The sequence below is a fragment of the Balaenoptera acutorostrata genome, chromosome 8, assembly GCF_949987535.1.
Source record: "Balaenoptera acutorostrata chromosome 8, mBalAcu1.1, whole genome shotgun sequence".
Taxonomy (NCBI): Eukaryota; Metazoa; Chordata; class Mammalia; order Artiodactyla; family Balaenopteridae; genus Balaenoptera; species Balaenoptera acutorostrata.
In genome coordinates, this window is record NC_080071.1 from 116,288,328 (window position 1) to 116,310,557 (window position 22,230).

At 39.0% G+C, this 22,230-nt stretch overlaps 1 protein-coding gene and 1 non-coding gene across 5 annotated transcripts in view; one reads left to right on the top strand and one right to left on the bottom strand.

Annotated features, from left to right (window-relative positions):
- Window positions 1-22,230, bottom strand: part of ZRANB3 (zinc finger RANBP2-type containing 3) — a 278,621-nt gene that overhangs the window by 254,704 nt on the left and 1,687 nt on the right. The window lies entirely within an intron of this gene.
- Window positions 4,710-4,814, top strand: LOC114239119 (U6 spliceosomal RNA). The gene has a single exon (XR_003624307.1). It is a non-coding gene; the product is annotated as a U6 spliceosomal RNA (small nuclear RNA).

The window sequence follows — 22,230 nt, forward strand, 5'->3', positions numbered from 1 at the left end:
AAAGAAGATGTAGTATATCCATACAATGGAGTATTATTTGACAATAAAATGGAATAAAATACTGATACAGGGCTTCCCTGGTGGCGCAGTGGTTAAGAATCTGCCTGTCAGTGCAAGGGACACCGGTTCGAGCCCTGGCCCGGGAAGATCCCACATGCTGTGGAGCAACTAAGCCCGTGTGCCACAACTACCGAGCCTGCGCTCTACAGCCCACAAGCCACAACTACTGAGCCCACGTGCCACAACTACTGAAGCCTGAGTGCCTAGAGCCTATGCCCCACAACAAGAGAAGCCAAGACAATGAGGAGCCCGTGCACCACAACAAAGAGTAGCCCCCGCTTCCCACAACTAGAGAAAGCCTGCGCACAGCAATGAAGACCCAACACAGCCAAAAATAAAAACAAACAAATAAATAAATAAATTTATTACAAAAAAAATACTGATACATCCTACAACATGGATGAACATGAAAACATTATGCTAAGCGACAGAAGCCAGTCACAAAGAACCACATATTGTGTGATTCCATTTATATGAAAGGACTAGACTAGGCAAATCCATAGAGACAGAAAGTAAATGAGTGGTTGTTTAGGGCTGGAGTCAGGGATATGGGGGGGTGGGGCATGGAATAGAGGGGCAGAGACTAAAGAGCAACTGCTAATGAGTACTGGGTTTCTTTTTAGAGTGAAGAAAATGTTCTAAAATTAGATCATGATGATGGTTCTACAACTCTGTGAATATATCAAAACCCAAAGATTATGAAATGAATGAATTTTATGGTTTTATTTCCTGGTGAATTTTATCTCAATTAAACCGTTATTAAGATACATTGTGAAAACCTCAAGCAATGTAATTTTCAAGAATAACAAAATAAAAAAAATTTAAAAAAAAGAATAACAAAGTAAAGAAGAAAATTTAGATGGTAATCTTAAAAGTAGGGGGAAAATGCATTTGATAAAATTAAAAATCAGTTCAGGGCTTCCCTGGTGGCGCAGTGGTTGAGAATCTGCCTGCTAATGCAGGGGACACGGGTTCGAGCCCTGGTCTGGGAAGATCCCACATGCCACGGAGCAACTAGGCCCGTGAGCCACAATTACTGAGCCTGCGCATCTGGAGCCTGTGCTCCGCAACAAGAGAGACCGCGACAGTGAGAGGCCCGCGCACCGTGATGAAGAGTGGTCCCTGCTTGCCACAACTAGAGAAAGCCCTCGCACAGAAACGAAGACCCAACACAGCCATAAATAAATAAATAAATAAATAAATAAATAAATAAATAAGAGACTTCTCTCTATAAAAAAAAAAAATCAGTTCAGAGAAAAACCTCCCTGACAAAGGAAAAACAGAAGAGAATTTACTTCATATCATGAAAGGTTTTTACCAAAAATCTTCAGCAAACATCATACTTAATGTAAAACGTTGACAGCTTTCCTTGCAAGGTCAGAGAAGACACAAAAATGCCTACTATCTCAAATTTTATTTGACAATGGAATCAGATCAGTTGAATAAGGCAAAAGGAAAGGAGAAAAAAATTTTTTTAATTTACAGATGACATAGGATTATGTACATAGAATAAAAATAATCTACTAGGAGTTTTATAAGCAAATTTAGTAAGGTTGATGAATACATGACCAATATACACAATCCACTATGTTCCTCTACATAGGCAAAATCAGAAAATAAAATATTAAAATTGATACCATTCTTGTGAACATCAAGAAATTCAAATATCAGAAATAAATCTAATAAAAGGATGTGCAAGACCTGTATATGGAAACTATAAAAGATTGAAAAAGAAGATCTAAAACAAAGAAGTGGTAACACTGTTAAGAGATTGCAACTGATTATAATATCAACAAACACTTGAGATGATGTCATATGCCACTGAAACAACATGAACACCAACGAAAATAGGCTCAGTTTTTAATTCTGAAGGTGGCGAAAGAACTAAAATTTCTGGAGTGTCTATTACGTGCCAAGAACCTGAACGTATGCTATCTCATGTAATCCTCCTAAGAACCCTATGAAATAAGTACTATGTTCCTGTTCATTAATGAATTAAACTATGACACGGTAGATAAGAAAGCCAGGATTCAAATGCAAGTTTGTATGGCTACAAAGCCTGAAATGAAGCAAAGCCTCATCCAAAGATTTAAAACACAAACAAAATCAATCAATCAAACAATTCCTGTCTTGATGTACGCTTTTAGGAAGACAGAGTATACATACAGCCACTCGGAAAAATAGTTTGACAATTTCTTCAATAACTACACATGCAACTACCATATGACTCAGCAACAGTACTCTTGGGCATTTACCCTAGAGGAAACTTATGTCAACACATATGTCCACGCAGAAGCCTAAATATGAATGTTTACAGCAGTTTTATTCATTATTGTCAAAACCCGAACCAACCCAACTGGAATGGACCATTCCAAGGGGTGAATGGTTAAACAAACTGGTACATACATATCATGGAATACTGTTCAGCAATAAAAAGGCACAATTGATACATTCAACAATCTAGATGAATCTCCAGAGAATTATGCTGAGTGAAAAAGCCAATCTCAAAAGGTTACATTTGTGTGACTCCATTTATATAACATTCTTGAAATGACAAAATTGTAGAAAAGATTAGTAGTTGCCAGGAGTTAAGGTAGGGAAGGAGAGAAGAGGTTGTGACTCTAAAAAGGCAACATGAGGGATCCCTGTGGGATGGAAATGTTCTCTATCTTGATGGTGTCAATATCCTGGTGGTGATATTGTGTTATAGTTTTACAAGACGTTACCATTGGGGCAAACTGGGTGAAGGGTACCCAGGATTGTACCTGCATTATTTCTTTGCATTATTTCTCACAACAGCATATGAATTTACAATGATCTCAAAATTAAAACTTTAATTTTAAAAAATGGAAAAAGCAACACACTGGCTTAACCCATACCAATGAATCTAAAAGTTTTGGAAAATGAGGATCAAAAAGATAAAGCTCCAAGATCATGTAGCTAGTGGCAGAGGTAAGACATCTAACGGGGTCTTTGCTCCCTTTTTAACACAAGAATGCTCCATCTCTGCTTCAGGGCTAAATGCCAGTGAAAATATCTATTTTAAATAGTCAGAAGACTTCCCTGGTGGCGCAGTGGTTGGAAATACGCCTGCCAATGCAGGGAACACAGGTTCAAGCCCTGATCCAGGAAGATCACACATGCCACAGAGCAACTAAACCCGAGCACCACAACTACTGAGCCTGTGCTCTAGAGCCTGCAAACCACAACTACTGAAGCCTGGGCGCCACAACTACTGAAGCCCACACACCTAGAGCCTGTGCTCCGCAACAAGAGAAGCCACTGCAATGAGAAGCCCGCACATCGCAATGAAGAGTAGCCCCCGATTGCCACAACTAGAGAATGCCCACGCGCAGCGATGAAGACCCAACACAGCCAAATATAAATTTAAAAAAAATTTTTTTAAAAGTCAGAATATTTGCCCTGTAAAGAATTACAGTTATAAAATAACCATTTAATGAATTTCATTCTTTCATGTAGTCAATAAAAATATATTTGAGTGTTTACATGATACAGACATTGCACTAGGCTCTGGATGTATAATAACATAGAACACAGATGCAATTTTGAAGAAATACTATAGAAAATGTATTGATACTAGGTGTTGAGGGAACATGTAAGAGGAACTCAGTTTTCAAATTTGGGGGTTTGGAAGGTTTCTTAACATACAAATGCCCTGAACTGGAAGTAAAAGGAAGACAGCAGGAAGGAATTCTCAGTCTTCATCTTACTGGACCTACCAGGAAATCATTCCCTCCTCATTAAATCACTTTTTTTTCACTTAGATTCTAGAACACCACATCCTCATGGATTTTATCCTACATCATTCCTCCTCAGTCTAAACTTTCGCTGGATCTTCCTCATCTCCCTGTCCTCTTAGAGTGCACCAGGGCTCAGGTTTTAGTATCCTCTGCTCTATCCTTTAGAGATCTCATTAGTGTCATGGTTTTTAAATACTACCTCTATACCAATGACTCCCACATTTATATATGGAGATCACACCTCTCCTGAACTTCAGATTTGTTTGTATATTTAAACAGACATACCTACCTAGCAGTCTAATGGGCCTCTCAAACTTAATATGACCAAAATGAACTCCAGATCTTTCTCTCAAACCATATTCCATCCAGGGTCTTCCCCCTCCCGTCCTTCCAGTGGCTCACACCAACTCCTTGACTTCACTCTTTGTCTCATGCTGCACATCTAATCCATCAGCATCTCCTGTTGGCTCTACCTTCAAAATACACCCAGAATCCCACCATTCCCTATCACCTCCACCTCTACCTCCTAATTGAAAAAGTAAGTCTGATCATATCACTTCTCAGAAGTCCTCAGTGGCTCCTGATTATACTGGAAAAAAGCTCTATTAATGGTTTATAAGCCCTTCTACAATCTGCCTATTACCTATTACCCTATTCCTATTACCTCTCTACCTCACTTTTTCCTTTCTGTCAAACTGATGTCCCTCCATGTTCCTGCTTAGGACTCCATACTAGCTAGTCCATCTACCTAAACCACTCTCCCTGCTCCCCCACTGCCCCCATATCTGCATAGCTACTTCCCTTTCTTCCTTCTAGTCTTTCCTGAAATGTCAATTTCTCAATGAACACTTAACTTGACCACCTTATTTAAAACTACAACTCTCATGCTTGCTTGGGCAGCACATACACTAACGTTAGAACAATACAGATGACATTAGCATGGCCCCTGCACAAGGATGACACACACAAATTCATAAAGTGTTACATATTTTTGAGAGAGAATTTTAAAGTAAATGTGGCAAAATATTAACAGTATTTGATTCTGAGTCAATGGCATATGGGAGTCCTTTGCACAATACTTGTGACCTTCTAATAAGTCTTAAGTTTTTTCAGAATAAAAGTTAAAAATTTTTAAAACAGAAGAAAATTGAACTCCCTTTTATATCTTCCCTGCTCTACTTTTTTTTTCCTGATAGCATTCATCAACTTGTAAAACACTATATAATTACATACTTATTATGGGTTTTGTTTATTGTCTGTCTCTCCCCACTAAGGCATAAGTTTCCTAAGAGCAGACATTTCTGTCTGTTTTGTTTCCTAGTGTATTCCATGCACCTAGAGCAGTACCTGGCACTATACACCCAATATTATTCGTAATATTAAAACTTCAAAGGACAGGGGACCATGATTAGACAGTCTAGAGGTAGAATAGTTCCTAGAGATGAAAAGTATAAGGTGGGACCACTGGAGTACATGGCTGAACCAGTGTGGAAATAAAGTTCACAGGAGATATGGCAGTCGAGGAACTAAGAAAGTAACATGTTGCATCAGCTGGGCTGCACATTCAAACATAGAAGTCAGAATGTAGGTAGACAGAAAGACAGTAAGCCAAGTTCAAGTTATAGCAGGGAAAATGGGGACACAGTTTGCAAAGTGATTAAGATTAGAGGGGGTAGTTTATTATATATGGATGAAGGCCCCACATTAGGATATTAGGGTATTAGAATACCATAGAAAGTTCTAAGCTAGAAACAAGGCCTACTATGGAAAATTCTTCCTAATACATAGTAACAAGCAAATCTTCTGTTCAACTTAAAAACAAGTTCAGTTAATCTAGATAATTTATAAATTCATCCTAGTCAAACAAAAATTGTTAGTGGAAATGATCCTAATTACTATGGCAACTTAGCTACATAGACACAAGTAAATGTTGTAAAAATAAAATATCTTAAATCTTGGGTGACCTATGACAAAAGATTTGATTACTCACTCCTTCTCTTCTCCCATCCACTGATAATAGGAAGCAGGTGTTCAGAGGTGAGGGAGGAGGACTAGAAGCTAGTAACCCCAGTAAATACCTTTCTCAAGTTAAGTAAGTACAGAGGTAACCAAGCATTAACATAAGTAATTCCAAGTTCCTTATTGGAAATACAAATTTAGCTTGAATAAATTGCTAGTTCCCACAAATGGTGAATATGGAGGTCTACGGGACACCTCTGCTCTGAAGGACATGGATCCAGAAACCACAAGTTACCGAACCAACCTTGGGTCCGCATGCTGACATGCAGTAAAGCCAAGCTACTGGCACCAGGTTGTGGTGAAGGAAAGCAGGGCGTTTACTGTAGGACATCAAGCAAGTAGTCCAGGGCAACTAGTGCTCAAAACACCTGAAATCCCCATGGGTTTCAGCAAAGCATTTTTAAAGGCACACTGAGGGAGGGGCATCCCAGGGCATGTGATCAGCTCATGCACAATTCTCTGATTGGTTGAGGTGAAGTAACAGGGCGGTGTCACAGGGGTTAACATTATCAATCCTTAGGCACCTATAGACCTGGGGCTATGCACTCATGGTCATCAAGTATTTAATTTCTTCCATTTGCTGGGGGTTTTAGCACCTGTAAAACCACTCAGGAAACATGTATCAGACACTATTATCTAGATACTTCATAGAGGAGCTAAAGCAGAGGATATGGGGGAGCGGTCTGTCCCAGGAAGGCCCCATAGGGTCCTGCTCAGTTACACACAGACTAACAACAACAACAGTTTATGAGTTTAAAAAGGTAGTCAATCGGGCTTCCCTGGTGGCGCAGTGGTTGAGAATCTGCCTGCCAATGCAGGGGACGTGGGTTCGAGCCCTGGTCTGGGAAGATCCCACATGCCACAGAGCAACTAGGCCCGTGAGCCACAACTACTGAGCCTGCGCGTCTGGAGCCTGTGCTCCGCAACAAGAGAGGCCGTGATAGTGAGAGGCCCGCGCACCGCGATGAAGAGTGGCCACCCACTTGCCACAACTAGAGAAAGCCCTCGCACAGAAATGAAGACCCAACACAGCCAAAAATAAATTAATTAATTAATTAGTTAATTAAAAAAAAGAGAATTAAAAAAAAAAAGGTAGTCAATGAAGGTGTCTCTTACCTACTCAAATATCTTCAGTGATTACACACAAAATCATATACTCAGTCTTAGAAACTATTCAGATTTGATCAGGACTTGTAAATGTACCTATTTCCTATCTTAACATACTTCATGCTTACATAACAGTATACACTCGGCTTACATGTTTTATCTGATATAGCTATATTCATGGAATGTCAGTCAGTAAGCTACAAACCAAATTTGGTAAATTAAAATCACGTTTTGTTAGTAAAATTGAATATTCTAAAATGATAAAAGATCAATTTCAGTAAATTATAAAATTATATAATGTTTTAAAAATCACTAATGTGGCTTTAAAAAACCCTGCCATATCTAATATCTAATGATTTTAAAAGCAAGGACAGGCGGGTGGGGGGGTGGGATGAATTGGGACACTGGGATTGACATATATACACTAATATGTATAAAATAGATAACTAATAAGAACCTGCTGGAGAGGGCAGACAACAGAAGCAAGAAGAACTACAATTCTGCAGCCTGTGGAAGGAAAACCACATTCACAGAAAGATAGACAAAATAAAAAGGCAGAGGACTTTGCACCAGATGAAGGAACAAGATAAAACCATAGAAAAACAACTAAATGAAGTGGACATAGGCAACCTTCCAGAAAAATAAATCAGAATAATGATAGTGAAGATGATCCAGGACCTCGGAAAAACAATGGAGGCAAAGATCGGTAAGATACAAGACATATTTTACAAAGACCTAGAAGAATTAAAGAACAAACACCTAGAAGAACTAAAGAACAAACAAAAAGAAATGAACAATACAATAACTGAAATGAAAACTACACTAGAAGGAATCAATAGCAGAATAGCTGAGGCAGAAGAACGGATAAGTGACCTGGAAGACAGAATGGTGGAATTCACTGTTGCGGAACAGAATAATGGAAAAAGAAAGAAAAGAAATGAAGACAGCCTAAGAGCCCTCTGGGACAACATTAAATGCAACAACATTCGCATTATAGGGGTCCCAGAAGAAGAGAGAGAGAAAGGACCAGAGAAAATATTCGAAGAGATTATAGTCGAAAACTTCCCTAACATGGGAAAGGAAATAGCCACCCAGGTCCAGGAAATGCAGAGAGCCCCAGGCAGGATAAACCCAAGGAGAAACATGCCAAGACACATAGTAATCAAATTGACAAAAATTAAAGACAAAGAAAAATTATTGAAAACAACAAGGCAAAAATGACAACATACAAGGGAACTCCCATAAGGTAACAACTGATTACTCAGCAGAAACTCAACAAGCCAGAAGGGAGTGGCATGATATACTTAAAGTGATGAAAGGGAAGAACCTACAACCAAGATTACTCTACCCAGCAAGGATCTCATTCAGATTCGATGGGGAAATCAAAAGCTTTACAGTCAATCAAAAGCTAACAGAATTCAGCACCACCAAACCAGCTCTACAAAAAATGCTAAAAGAACTTCTCTAAGTGGGAAACACAAGAGAAGAAAAGGACCTACAAAAACAAACCCATAACAATTAAGAAAATGGAAATAGGAACATACATATCTCAAGTGAACACGGAACATTCTCCAGGATAGATCACATCTTGGGTCACAAATAAAGCCTTGGTAAATTTAAGAAAATTGAAATTATGTCAAGCATCTTTTCCGACTACAATGCTATGAGATTAGAAATCAATAAGAGGGAAAAACACGTAAAAAACACAAACACATGGAGGCTAAACAATACGTTACTAAATAACCAAGAGATCACTGAAGAAATGAAAGAGGAAATCAAAAAATACCTAGAGACAAATTACAATGAAAACACGATGATCCAAAAACTATGGGATGCAACAAAAGCAGTTCTAAGAGGGAAGTTTATAGCAATAAAAGGCTACCTCAAGAAACAAGAAAAATCTCAAACAAATAATCTAAACTTACACCTAAAGGAACTAGAGAAAAAAGAACAAAACCCAAAGTTAGTAGAAGGAAAGAAATCAAAGATCAGAGCAGAAATAAATGAAATAGAAACAAAAAAAAACAATAGCAAAGATCAACAAAACTAAAAGCTGGTTCTTTGAGAAGATAAACAAAATTGATAAACCTTTAGCCAGACTCATCAAGAAAAAGAGGGAGAGGACTCAAATCAATAAAATTAGAAATGAAAAAGGAGAAGTTACAACAGAGACAGGAGAAATACAAAGCATCATATGAGACTACTACAAGCAACTCCATGCCAATAAAATGGACAACCTAGAAGAAATGGACAAACTCTTAGAAAGGTATAACCTCCCAGGACTGAACCAAGAAGAAGTAGAAAATATGAACAGACCAATCAAAAGTAATGAATTTGAAAATGTGATTAAACGTCTTCCAGCAGAGGGAGCTTCAAGATGGCAGAAGAGTAAGACTTGGAGATCACCTTCCTCCCCACAAATACATCAGAAATACATCTACGTGTGGAACAACTCCTGCAGAACACCTACTGAATGCTGACAGAAGACCTCAGACCTCCCAAAAGGCAAGAAACTCCCCACGTACCTGGGTAAGGCAAAAGAAAAAAGAAAAAACAGAGACAAAAGAATAGGGATGGGACATACACCAATGGGAGGGAGCTGTGAAGGAGAAAGGTTTCCACACACTAGGAAAGCCCTTCGCAGGCGGAGACTGCAGGTGGCAGAGGGGGGAAGCTTTGGAGCCACGGAGGAGAGCGCAGCAACAGGGGTGCGGAGGGCAAAGCGGAGAGATTCCCACACAGAGGATCAGTGCTGACCAGCACTCACCAACCCAAGAGGTTTGTCTGCTCACCCGCCGGGGCGGATGGGGGCTGGGAGCTGAGGCTCAGGCTTCAGAGGTCGGATCCCAGGGAGAAGACTGGGGTTGGCTGCATGAACACAGCTTGAAGGGGGCTAGTGCGCCACGGCTAGCCGGGAGTGAGTCCGGGAAAAGGTCTGAAACTGTCAAAGAGGAAAGAGACTTTTTCTTGCCTCTTTGTTTCCTGGTGCACAAGGAGAGGGGATTAAGAGCGCTGCTTAAAGGAGCCCCAGAGACGGGCACGAGCAGCGGCTATCAGCGCGGACCCCGGAGACGGGCATGAGAAGCAAAGGCTGCTGCTGCCGCCACCAAGGAGCCCGTGGGCAAACACAGGTCACTATCCACACCGCCCCTCCCAGGAGCCTGTGCAGCCCACCACTGCCAGGATCCCGTGATCCAGGGACAACTTCCCCGGGAGAACGCACAGTGCGCATCAGGCTGGTGCAATGTCACGCTGGCCTCTGCCACTGCAGGCTCGCCCCGCATCCGTACCCCTCCCTCCCCCCGGCCTGAGTGAGCCAGAGCCCCTGAATCAGCTGCTCCTTTAACCCTGTCCTGTCTGAGAGAAGAACAGACGCCCTCAGGCGACCTACACGCAGAGGCGGGTCCAAATCCAAAGCTGAACCCCAGGAGCTGTGCGAACAAAGAAGAGAAGGGAAATCTCTCCCAGCAGCCTCAGGAGCAGCGGATTAAAGCTCCACAGTCAACTTGATGTGCCTGCATCTGTGGAATACCTGAAAAGACAACGAATCATCCCAAATTCAGGAGGTGGACTTTGGGAGCAACGATACATATAGTTTTATCCCTTTTTCTCTTTTTATGTATGTGTATGTGTATGATTCTCTGTGTGATTTTTGTCTGTATAGCTTTGCTTTTACCATTTGTCCTAGGGTTCTGTCTGTCCGTTTTTTTTTTTGTTAGTCTGTTTTTAAGTGTAGTTTTTAGCATTTGTTATCATTGGTGGATTTGTTTTTTGGTTTGGTTGTTCTCTTCTTTCTTTCTTTCTTTTTTTAATTTGTTTATTACTTAAAAGTTTTTTTTTAAATAATTATTTTTTCTTTTTAATTTTAACAACTTTATTTTATTTCATTTTATTTTATCTTTTTCTTTCTTTCTTTCTTTTTTCCCTTTTATTCTGAGCCGTGTGGAGGACAGGGTCATGGTGCTCCAGCCAGGCATCAGGGCTGTGCCTCTGAGGTGGGAGACCCAACTTCAGGACACTGGTCCACAAGAGACCTCCCAGCTCCACATAATATCAAATGGTGAAAATCTCCCAGAGATCTCTATCTCAACGCCAAGACCCAGCTCCACTCAACGACCAGCAAGCTAAACTGCAGGACACCCTATGCCAAACAACTAGCAAGACAGGAACACAACGCCATCCATTAGCAGAGAGGCTGCCTAAAATCATAATAAGGCCACAGAAACCCCAAAACACACCACCAGACGTGGACCTGCCCACCAGAAAGACAAGGTCCAGCCTCATCCACCAGAACACAGGCACTAGTCCCCTCCACCAGGAAGCCTACACAACCCACTGAACCAACCTTAGCCACTGGGGACAGACACCAAAAAGAACGGGAACTACGAACCTGCAGCCTGCAAAAAGGAAACCACAAACACAGTAAGTTAAGCAAAATGAGAAGACAGAGAAACACACAGCAGATGAAGGAGCAAGGAAAAAACCCACCAGACCTAACAAATGAAGAGGAATTAGGCAGTCTACCTGAAAAAGAATTCAGAATAATGCTAATAAGGATGACACAAAATCTTGGAGATAGAATGGAGAAAATAAAAGAAACGTTTAACAAGGACCTAGAAGAACTAAAGAGCAAACAAACAGTGATGAAGAACACAATAAATGAAATTAAAAATTCTCTAGAAGGGATCAATAGCAGAATAACTGAGGCAGAAGAACGGATAAGTGACCTGGAAGATAAAATAGTGGAAATAACTACTGCAGAGCAGAATAAAGAAAAAAGAATGAAAACAATTGAGGACAGTCTCAGAGACCTCTGGGAAACATTAAACACAACAACATTTGAATTACTGGGGTCCCAGAAGAAGAGAAGAAGAAAGGGACTGAGAAAATATTTGAAGAGATTATAGCTGAAAACTTCTCTAATATGGGAAAGGAAATAGTTAATCAAGTCCAGGAAGCACAGAGAGTCCATACAGGATAAATCCAAGGAGAAACACGCCAAGACACATATTAATCAAACTATCAAAAATTAAATACAAAGAAAACATATTAAAAGCAGCAAGGGAAAAACAACAAATGACACACAAGGGAATCCCCAGAAGGATAACAGCTGATCTTTCGGCAGAAATTCTGCAAGCCAGAAGGGAGTGGCAGGACATATTTAAAGTGATGAAAGAGAAGAACCTACAACCAAGATTACTCTACCCAGCAAGGATCTCATTCAGATTTGATGGAGAAATTAAAACCTTTACAGACAAGCAAAAGCTAAGAGAATTCAGCACCACCAAACCAGCTTTACAACAAATGCTAAAGGAACTTCTCTAGGCAGGAAACACAAGAGAAGGAAAAGACCTCCAATAACAAACCCAAAACAATTAAGAAAATGGTAATAGGAACATACATATCAATAATTACCTTAAATGTAAATAGATTAAATGCTCCATCCAAAAGACATAGACTGGCTGAATGGATACAAAAACAAGACCCGTATATATGCTGTCTACAAGAGACCACCTCAGACCTAGGGACACATACAGCCTGAAAGTGAGGGGGTGGAAAAAGATATTCCATGCAAATGGAAATCAAAAGAAAGCTGGAGTAGCAATTCTCATATCAGACAAAATAGACTTTAAAACAAACACTATTACAAGAGAGGAAAAAGGACACTACATCATGATAAAGGGATCAATCCAAGAAGAAGATATAACCATTGTAAATATTTATGCACGCAACACAGGAGCACCTCAATACATAAGGCAAATACTAACAGCCATAAAAGGGGAAACTGACAGTAACAAAATTATAGTAGGGGACTTTTAACACCTCACTTTCACCAATGGACAGATCATCCAAAATGAAAATAAATAAGGAAACACAAGCTTTAAATGATATATTAAACAAGATGGACTTAATTGATATTTATAGGACATTCCATCCAAAAACAACAGAATACACTTTCTTCTCAAGTGCTCATGGAACATTCTCCAGGATAGATCATATCTTGGGCCACAAATCAAGCCTCGGTAAATTTAAGAAAATTGAAATCGTATGAAGTATCTTTTCCAAGCACAACACTATTAGACTAGATATCAATTACAGGAAAAAATCTGTAAAAAATACAAACACATGGAGGCTAAACAATACACTACTTAATAACCAAGAGATCACTGAAGAAATCAAAGAGGAAATTAAAAAATACCTAGAGACAAATGATAATGAAAACAGGATGACCCAAAACCTATAGGATGCAGCAAAAGCAGTTCTAAGAGGGAAGTTTATAGCTATACATTCCTACCTTAAGAAACAAGAAACATCTCAAACAACCTAACCTTACACCTAAAGTAATTAAAGAAAGAAGAACAAAAAAACCCCGAAGTTAGCAGATGGAGAGAAATCATAAAGATCAGATCAGAAATAAATGAAAAAGAAATTAAGAAAATGATAGCAACGATCAATAAAACTAAAAGCTGGTTCTTTGAAAAGATAAACAAAATTGATAAACCATTAGCCAGACTCATCAAGAAAAAAAGGGAGAAGATTTAAATCAACAGAATTAGAAATGAAAAAGGAGAAGTAACAACTGACACTGCAGAAACACAAAAGATCATGAGAGATTACTACAAGCAACTCTATGCCAATAAAATGGACAACCTGGAAGAAGTGGACACATGCTTAGAAATGCACAACCTTCCAAGACTGAACCGGGAAGAAATAGAAAATATGAACAGACCAATCACAAGCACTGAAATTGAAACTGTGATTAAAAATCTACCAACGAACAAAAGCCCAGGACCAGACGGCTTCACAGGCGAATTCTATCAAACATTTAGAGAAGAGCTAACATCTATCCTTCTCAAACTCTTCCAAAGTATAGCAGAGGGAGGAACACTCCCAAACTCATTCTACTAGGCCACCATCACCATGATACCAAAACCAGACAAAGACGTCACAAAGAAAGAAAACTACAGGCCAATATCACTGATGAACATAGATGCAAAAATTCTCAACAAAATATTAGCAAACAGAATCCAACAGCACATAAAAAGGACCATACACCATGATCAAGTGGGGTTTATCCCAGGAATGCACGGATTCTTCAATATACGCAAATCAATCAATGTGATACACCATATTAACAAATTGAAGGAGAAAAACCATATGATCATCTCAATAGATGCAGAAAAAGCTTTCAACAAAATTCAACAACCATTTATGATAAAAACTCTCCAGAAAGTGGGCAGAGAGGTAACTTTCCTCAACATAATAAAGGCCATATATGACAAACCCACAGCCAACATCGTCCTCAATGGTGAAAAACTGAAACCATTTCCACTAAGATCAGGAACATGACAAGGTTGCCCACTCTCACCACTATTATTCAACATAGTTTTGGAAGTTTTAGCCACAGCAATCAGAGAAGAAAAAGAAATAAAAGGAATCCAAATCGGAAAAGAAGAAGTAAAGCTGTCACTGTTTGCAGATAACATGATACTATACATAGAGAATCCTAAAGATGCTACCAGAAAACTACTAGAGCTAATCAATGAATTTGGTAAAGTAGCAGGATACAAAATTAATGCACAGAAATCTCTTGCATTCCTATACACTAATGATGAAAAATCTGAAAGTGAAATTAAGAAAACACTCCCATTTACCATTGCAACAAAAAGAATAAAATATCTAGGAATAAACCTACCTAAGGAGACAAAGACCTGTATGCAGAAAATGATAAGACACTGATGAAAGAAATTAAAGATGATACAAATAAACGGAGAGATATACCATGTTCTTGGATTGGAAGAATCAACATTGTGAAAATGACTATACTACCCAAAGCAATCTACAGATTCAGTGCAATCCCTATCAAACTACCAATGGCATTTTTCAGAGAACTAGAACAAAAAATTTCCCAATTTGTATGGAAACACAAAAGACCCCGAATAGCCAAAGCAATCTTGAGAAAGAAGAACGTACCTGGTGGAATCAGGCTCCCTGACTTCAGACTATACTACAAAGCTACAGGAAGCAAAACAATATGGTACTGGCACAAAAACAGAAATATAGATCAATGGAACAGGATAGAAAGCCCAGAGATAAACCCACACACCTATGGTCATCTAATCTATGACAAAGTAGGCAAGGGTATACGATGGAGAAAAGATAGTCTCTTCAATAAGTGGTGCTGGGAAAACTGGACAGCTACATGAAAAGGAATGAAATTAGAACACTCTCTAACACCATACACAAAAATAAACTCAAAATGGATTAGAGACCTAAATGTAAGACCGGACACTATAAAACTCTTAGAGGAAAACATAGGAAGAACACTCTTTGACATAAATCACAGCAAGATCTTTTTTGACCCACTTCCTAGAGTAATGGAAATAAAAACAAAAGTAAACAAATGGGACCTAATGAAACTTAAAAGCTTTTGCAAAGCAAAGGAAACTACAAACAAGATGAAAAGACAACCCTCAGAATGTGGAAAATATTTGCAAACGAATCAACGGACAAAGGATTCATCTCCAAAATATATAAACAGCTCATGCAGCTCAATATTAAAAAACAAACAACCGAATCCTAAAATGGGCAGAAGACCTAAATAGACATTTCTCCAAAAACATACAGATGGCCAAGAAGCACATGAAAAGCTGCTCAACATCATTAATTATTAGAGAAATGCAAATCAAAACTACAATGAGGTATCACCTCACACCAGGTAGAATGGGCATCATCAGAGAATCTACCAACAACACATGCTGGAGAGGGTGTGGAGAAATGGGAACCCTCTTGCACTGTTGGTGGGAATGTAATTGGATACAGCCACTATGGAGAACAATATGGAGGTTCCTTAAAAAACTAAAAATAGAATTATCATGTGACCCAGCAATCCCAATACTGGGCATATACCCAGAGAAAACCATAATTCAAAAAGACACATGCACCCCAATGTTCACTGCAGCACTATTTACAATAGCCAGGTCATGGAAGCAACCTCAATGCCCATCAACAGATGAATGGATAAAGAAGATGTGGTACATATATACAATGCAATATTACTCAGCCACAAAAAGGAATGAAATTGGGCCATTTGTAGAGACGTGGATGGATCTAGAGACTGTCATACAGAGTGAAGTAAGTCAGAAAGAGAAAAACAAATATTGTATATTAACGCATATATGTGGAACCTAGAAAAATGGTACAGATGAACTGGCTTGCAGGGAGAAACGGAGACACAGATGTAGAGAACAAACGTATGGACAACAAGGGGGCAAAGTGGTGGGGCAGGGGTGGTAGTGGTGGGATGAATTGGGAGATTGGGATTGGCATATATACACTAATACGTATAAAATAGACAACTAATAAGAACCTGCTGTATATAAAATAAATAAAATTAAATTAAAAAAAAAAAGAATCTGCTGTATAGCACAGGGAACTCCACTTCGCTGTACAGTAGAAACACAACATCGTAAAACAACTATACCCCAATTAAAAAATAAATAAAATAAAAGGGAAAAAATAAATACGAAAAAAAGGAAGGAACCTAGAGCCTTTCATTCTACAGGCAACTGTTTTTAGAATAATGATAAAATAACTCCCACTTATTGACTGACCTCTTTCTGTGAGGCAGTACACTGGGAAATTTTAGGAAATCTCCTGTAATTCCCAAAACAACTCAGAAAGATAAGTAACATTATCCTCACATTAAGGACAAGAAAATTGAGGTTCAGAGATATTAAATAAGTTATCACCAGTTAGTAACGTAAAAGTCTGAATTTTTGCTATTATGCAACACTGCCTCTTAAAATCACTCATTCAACAAATAATTATTGAGTGTCTATTATGTACTAGGCATCTACTAGGAATCGCAGAGGGTACCAGGTAAATAAAGATGAATTTGTGTCATTGTAGCCTACCTTCCAGCTAAATCTAAGATGAAAATAAGAGTTATAAACAAATAATCGCAACACAATGCAATAAGCGCTTATGAAAGAAGTATGCATAAGAATACCACACATAAGTGGGAGTGTTGAATCCTGTAAGGTAGCAAGCAATCAAAGAAGGCTTCAGTTAGGAGAAAAAACGCTTGGAACATAGTACACCTTATTTAAATATTTGATGTAACTCTTAAATTGAAACTTGAAGGAAGAATGGAGTTTGCCGGTGGAGAATCAACATAAGGATATTCTAGGGAGGAAGAAGCCATATTTCCAATACCACAGTTTCAGAAAATACTAAGCAGTTTAGTATGGCTAAAAAATAAGATGCTTTGTGATAAGTGGTAAAGAAGTAAAAACAGGTCAGGTCAGGGAGGTTCTCATATGAGAGAACCAAAGAGAGGTTCTCTCTTTAGCCATGCTAAAAAGAGTCTGGACTTTAGTCTGTAAGAAATTGGGAGTCTTTTCTAGAGTTTAACCAAGTTGCTACTTTACAAAGATTACCTTGTCAAATTTGGAAGAATGGATGTGGGGACAGGGACAACCTTTTCGAAGGCTACCACAAATAGTCCGGGTAGTACAATTTATAATCTCTTTAGCTTCAGAGCTACATCCTACATCTAATTACCTACCTGACATTTTGAAAATCTCAACGTGTTGGGCTGCACCCGGCAGGCCTCCAAGGCCTGCACTTGCCCAGCTTTAAGACCGAAGAAAGAGCCTGGAGTCAGCAACAGAGACATCAGTGGTTTACTGGATGGGGGAGTTTACACGTCTGAAGCAGGGTCCTGGAGCAATACCCAACCGTGCGTGGTGCAAGGCAGGCAGGACAAGGTGGCAGTATTCGCTCCCAGGGGTTAGGGGAGATTACCAGTTATAGGGGAATTGACCGCAGGTGGGGGCATTAGTTACCAGGGAAACCAGTAGTGGGGCACGCCTCTCACAGCCCCTTTGATAAGAACAATCACTAGCTGGGGCCTGGGGGAAATACTTACAGGAATGTCAGTCAGGTGAGTTGGGTGTAGGCGAAGCATGCAGGGACGGAGCAGGGGACGTACAGAGAGCAAGAGAACAACCATCTTAAGCGGCCTGACCATACACATAGACACTTCTAGCCTAAATGTCCAAAACCAAAGTCTTGATTTCTCTATCAAATTGTGTGCTCCCCGACCAAATCTCCCAGCAACAGTGCAACCCTGCAAGTTACTCAAACCAGCAACCTCAGTTCATTCTTGATTTCTGCTTCTTAACCACCAAATTATATCCACTTATTATTAATTATTCCCAAAATATATCTCAAATCCATTCATTTCTTTCCAGTTCCATTGCCATCACCAACCCCAAGCCATCAGTGCTCAACTGGAATACTGCAGTAGTTCCCAACTGGGCTCTCCTACATTTTCCTCAATACCAATTCGTTTCCTTTAAGCACTTAACTGTGATTGACAATTATTTTCATCTGTTTACTCCTTCCTATTAGAATGCCTTCATAAAGTCAAGGACCACAAACGTCCTGTTTATCGCTGTTTTACTTCAGTACTCTAGCATCAGCCAGGTCAACAGAAACAATATTAACAAAACCCAACCTACACTTACTAAGTACCAGGCACTATTTCAAGTGTTTTACATATATTAAGTCATTTAAGCCTCACAATGGCCTGTGACTTCTTTTATCTCAATTTTACAGATAAGGAAACAAAGACACTTGATAAAGTAATCTGCCCAAGGTCACTCAAGGAGTACAAGGCAGAAGGCACAATCAAGCCTAGGCAGCCTGGAGCCCAGCCTCTTGACAATTACCTAATACCTCTCATAGTAGATGGTTAGTATTTCTTGACCAAATAAAAAACTGAGATAGAGAGTAAAGGAGAAGAGAAGAGGAATAGATTTAGGGAATATGATGAATTTGAAGTACTCTGAAAAGGCTATGAGGTACAGTAGAATAAGTAGTTATAAATAGAGATAAGAATTCAGAAGTCATCAGGTCCTACAGAAAGCCACTTACAAAATGTTAGCCTCTGTAAAAAAAGTGATTATATAATTTAAAAAATTAGATATGCTCTTAAACTGTCACCATTTACATCCAACCCTGTAATAAAAACATGTTTTAACAAAGCACAGAATGCCTCATTGAACACTGACCGTACTATGAAAAATTCTGTATTGCCTTTAAGTAGTATTTCATATCTATATAAAGTTAAATTTGTATTTTGTTAAAATATAAAAGTGCAGATATTGGGACTTCCCTGGCGGTGCAGTGGTTAAGACTCCGGCACGTCCACTGCAGGGGGCGCAGGTTTAATCCCTGGTTGGGGAACTAAGATCCGGCAAGCTACGAGAAGCAGCCAAAAAATGTAAAAAATAGAAGTGCAGATGTTTGTGTTTAATTTGACAAAATGACACCAAAATACAAGAAAATGTCTAAAAAAGTGGGAGCACACCGTAAATGCCACATATCAAAACATATTATAAAGTTATAGAAATTAAGAAAATGGGTATGGTACAAGTCAAAGAAAAGACAGACAATGAAAGAGAAGAGAATCCAAACAAAACCAAGTGTATATAAATTGTGAAACCAAATGTAAAAACAAATAAAAATTATATATACATATTCTGTTTTATTATCTACTTCTGATCATCATCAAGCTTTTTCTAAGCATCACAAATAATCTAGAAACCATAAGGAAAAAGACATAAATTTCGACACTAAAATAATTTATACTATGTATAGAAAAGCAGCATTAAAAAGTTAAAAAGACAAATTTCAAAATGAGAGTAAAGGCAAAATACATGACAAGGAGTTAAAAACTTAAGTAATTTCTTTAAAATTACTAAGGGACTATGATAGATAACAACAGTCTACTCAAAAGAGTAGACAACAATGGACAATATACACATAAAAGATGCTCAACATCAACAGAATTCAACTAGACAGAATTAAATAAATGAGGGATCACTTTTTACAATCAGACTGGATAGAACAAAAGATGGGAAACAGGTGCTCTCACACAGTTAGCAAAGAAAATAGGCATAACCTTTCTGTAGAGCAATTTAGGAATTATATTGTATTAATAAATAACACTAAATAATACTATTTCTAGAAAGTTAGATTTAAGGGATAATCAGGCAAGCATACAAAAATGGTGTTCATGACAGCATTGCTTTTAAAAGTTAATAATTGACCCAGCAATCCTACTTCTGGGTATACATACATGTATATACATACCCAGAAGTATACATATACATGTATGTGTACATGTATATACATGTATATATTGGGACTTCCCTGGTGGCACAGTGGTTAAGAATCCACCTGCCAATGCAGGAGACACGGATTCTATCCCTGGTCCGGAAAGATCCCACATGCCACGGAGCAACTAAGCCTGTGTGCCACAACTACTGAGCCTGCGCTCAAGAGCCTGTGAGCCACAACTACTGAGCCCTCGTGCCACAACTACTGAAGCCCGCGTGCCTAGAGCCCATGTTCCGCAACAAGAGAAGCCACCACAATGAGAAGCCCGCACACCACAACGAACAGTAGCCCCCGCTCGCCACAACTAGAGAAAGCCCACGCACAGCAAAGGAGACCCAACACAGCCAAAAATAAGTAATAATACATGTGTGTGCATATATATATATATACCCAGAAGTATACATACGTATATATCCGAAAGAACACCTATATCCAAAAGAACTAAAAACAGATCTTGAAGAGATGTTCACACCCATTCAGTGCAGCATTATTCACAATAGCCAAGAAGTGGAAGCAACCTAAATGTTCACTGGCAGATGAATGGATAAATAAAATATGGTGGGGGCTTCCCTGGTGGCGCAGTGGTTGGGAGTCTGCCTGCCAATGCAGGGGACACGGGTTCGAGCCCTGGTCTGGGAGGATGCCACATGCTGCGGAGCAACTAAGCCCATGCACCACAACTACTGAGCCTGTGCTCTAGAGCCCGTGTGCCACAACTACTGAGCCCACGAGCCGCAATTACTGAAGCCCGTGCGCCTAGAGCCTGTGCTCTGCAACAAGAGAAGCCACCGCAATGAGGAGCCCGCGCACTGCAACGAAGACCCAACGCAGACAAAAATAAATAAATAAATTTAAAAAATTATTTTTAAAAAAAAGAGCAATGTAGGGGACTTCCCTGGTTGTCCAGCGGTTAAGACTCCGCACTCACAATGCAGAGGACACGGGTTCGATCCTTGGTCAGTGAACTAGATCCTGCAGGATGCAATGAAGATCCCTCACAAGGCAACGAAGATCCTGAATGCTGCAACTAAGACCCAGCGCAGCCAAATAAATAAATATTTTTTTTAAAAAAGAGCAAAGTAGTATTATACTATTCATATGCATGTCTGTACCTATTAGAGACCTGTAAGGATATTCAGCAAGGTTTAATAGTCGTATCTCTGGGTAATAGGAATACAGATTACTTTTTTTTTTATATTTTCCTGTGTTTTTAAATACAGTGAGTATGTATTATGTGATGCCAAAGGATAGCTCAAAAGAGGAAGTGACTGCCACCACCGGTTCCAGAATCCTAGGATGGAATTTCACATTTCTCACTATATACTTGGCACATATTGGGGGATCAATAAATATTTGAGAGGCAGGAATCAGCAGTGGTTAAGAGCTCAGGAATGAGACAGATCTGGATATGAATCTCAGCTCCAAAATTTACTAATCAAGGCCTTAAAGTCTTATTCAGGGTGGGGAGGGATAAACTGGGAGATTAGGATTGACATACACACCACTATATATAAAATAGATAACTAATAAGGACATACTGTATAGCACAGGGAACTCTACTAAATACTCTGTAATGACCTATATGGGGAAAGAAACTAAAAAAGAGTGGATATATGTATATGTATAACTGATTCACTGTGCTATACAGTAGAAACGAACACAACATTTTAAATCAACTGTACCGCAATAAAAAAAAAAATTTTTAAGTCTTATTGAACTTCACTGAACTCCAACTTCTTCAAGTATAAAACATCACAGAATAATATTTGCAGATTGCTGAAGGGAACATGTGCTAAAAGCACTTAACACCATTCCTGGCTCAGAGGAAACACTCAATAAAATGATGGCCATTACTATTTATTGACTTATTTACACTAGAAGCCCTCACGACAAAAAAAAATAAGCATCTATAAAAGACTCTTCTGCTTAATTATATGAAATTCCCAGCTGCATTAAAAAGCAAGAGTCAACACTTTCTTTGGTGGAACCGGAACACTGTGGCTGAAAGGTATGATTATATTCCTATATCTAGAAGGATTACAACATAAAATTTACCATCTAGTTGATGCATAAACACGACTCATGAGTATCG